Source organism: Etheostoma spectabile, chromosome 5 (assembly GCF_008692095.1).
Source record: "Etheostoma spectabile isolate EspeVRDwgs_2016 chromosome 5, UIUC_Espe_1.0, whole genome shotgun sequence".
Lineage (NCBI taxonomy): Eukaryota > Metazoa > Chordata > Actinopteri > Perciformes > Percidae > Etheostoma > Etheostoma spectabile.
Genome location: NC_045737.1, coordinates 2,726,983 through 2,729,324, shown reverse-complemented (window position 1 = coordinate 2,729,324; position 2,342 = coordinate 2,726,983). Strand labels below are relative to the sequence as shown.

Genomic DNA, 2,342 nt, shown 5'->3' with positions numbered 1-2,342 from the left:
CACCCAGACACTTAGGATAACACTGCTCGTCTGAATGTTTTTCCATGATATATATATATTTTTCAATAACTTATACGATGTGTCACAACAGGAATAAGGTGGATATGTTTTAAGATTTCTTTTGTGTTTTTACATGTAGAGTCAAAGATGCTTCAGGTCTGATTTTGTTTAGGAGGTTATATATAAAGGTATGGTATCACACAACAGTTTAACACACAGTAAATCCAATTCCCAGCCTACATCACAACTGGACTTAGCTGAACTGGCTCGCCCCCCTAAACTCTTACTAAAATCACTCCATTCAGGCCACTTTCCAGCATTTGAACAGGGTGTTGTTTGCATTTCTTTAAACCAATCACAATTGTCTTAGGCGGAGCTAATCTCCCCTCCCGACGGTGGATCTGTAAAAGGAAAGGAACTTGTTTTAGTTGAACATTTAACCAGCTAAAGAAAAAGTCACATCCAATATTGAATTAAGTTAACAGTACAGTAAAAATACAGTAACGTGATAAATGAACTGTATACATAGTTAAACGGAATTTGCTCTCACCAGTGTATCGCAGTGTGTATTTTGTCCATTGCGAATCCCCGCCAATAGGTGCCAAAACGTCCCAGATAGAGAGTAAATGCCGTAAACATTTTCTTTGTAAATCTTTACTATTGTTCCTTTAAATAACTAAGAAGGGCTGCCTTATTGCACGATCCATATTTTCTTCAAAACCTGACATACACAGTGTGTCAGGTTAGTTTTCTAGTTTGGAGGTTTCAGTTGCTGTTCCCTAAGAAAACCAGAGTTGTGGACGTAAACACAAAAAAAGCAGAAGGTTTGAGAGACATCTTGCGGATCTTCCGAGAAATGAACCGTCGTCGATCCAGACTAGCTAGAAAGTAATTCTAGCCAAGCCTGAGAAAAGTTTCCATAGCCATGGTTTATATTGTCTAGTAAAAAATGTTTTGTGTTGAAAGAAATAGTTTTTTGTACTATTGTAAGCCCCTTGTTTTATTTGATCACTGTAGTCTCAGATGTACTGGGGAGTCCCACAGCCTTAGCAACAGGCATATTGATATGATTATGATAAGAGTCGGTTTGTGTCTTTGCCTTGTGATCAACATAGAATCCTGGCTTTCTCTCAGCACAATCCACACCTCCTCCTGAACCAACACCAGGGACTGCTGTCTCTGTGTTTGGTCGGCAGGCACAATGCCAACAGTAGTAACAGTGTGTGATACAGCACAGTGCTGCAGAGCCTCTGTAGATTTGTACTGAGAGGCAGGAAACCAAAAGAGAACACACAGGAGAGCTGTATCCAAATGAAAGCCCTGTAAAACACTAGGGATAGATACTGTAAATGAAATCAATATTTTTTTATCCTTTTTTTAAATCGAATGTCTAGAAATGACTTAACCTGGAATTTTAGTGTGAACATGCTCATGTTTAGTTTAAATTCATATTCAATTCTTTCTATTTAAATCTCCTGCGCTCTGTGAAGTAGGCGATGGTATGCCGTGTGTGATCGTGATCTGCATTTTAACCTAGAAGAGGAAGGATGTGTTTGTTTCCAATTTGACGAGTGAAGGTATGTTGCTGACTTGACTTGGGCCCCTTAATTTGCGCTTAGTTTCTTGACACCCTTGTCACACAAAAAGAAACATAATATGGCCCATAATAAAGCTGTACAGTGTAGTCTCTTTCATAATTTGTGCCACAGGATGGGGTTCTTTTTTTCATTTTGGAGCATTAACCGGTTCTAAAAGATGCCTTTTGTAACATAGTTGTATTTAAGATATGTGTATTGTGATTGTACACATCCAGGAAATGCGCAGAAACAGTAGCATTTGTTTTGGGCTGAACGACTAATAGTTTTTTAAATTGAATTTGTGATTTGAAAGAATGCTAATTGTGAATCAAATGTGAAATATTTGTGTTGATTGTTTGGTGTAACATTTAACAAGAAATGGTAAATGTTTTCATTATTATATTTATTGTTTTAATCAGTGAAATGCTGGAATATGTCACAGGTTGTTTACAGAAATGTCCAATTTTCAGTGGGTCTTTCATATATTTTGTATTACTTATTTAATTTTGCTCGTAGAAGGTGTGCTATGTAGTTAAAAACAAATCTAATATTGCGATATTTGGCAGTAAAATCGCAATTTGTTTTTTTAGTTTTGTCTCTATCTACCTGGCAAATATAAGTGTATTGACTCTCCTTTTGAAAAAAACAACGTGATTTTTACCTGATAAGTGCTCCAAAGTAGGCCTGCACAAGTTGGGGGAAAATAGTTTATTTTGTTGCTTAGAATTGATATCATGGTTTTTTTTCTCACAAAGTGTAATGTTT

General features: G+C 36.6%; 1 protein-coding gene across 1 annotated transcript in view; it reads left to right on the top strand.

The window, feature by feature from the left end:
* The window catches only part of cacna1ba (calcium channel, voltage-dependent, N type, alpha 1B subunit, a), a 262,364-nt gene that overhangs the window by 12,822 nt on the left and 247,200 nt on the right, over positions 1 to 2,342 (top strand). The gene's annotated exons all lie outside the window — the stretch shown is intronic.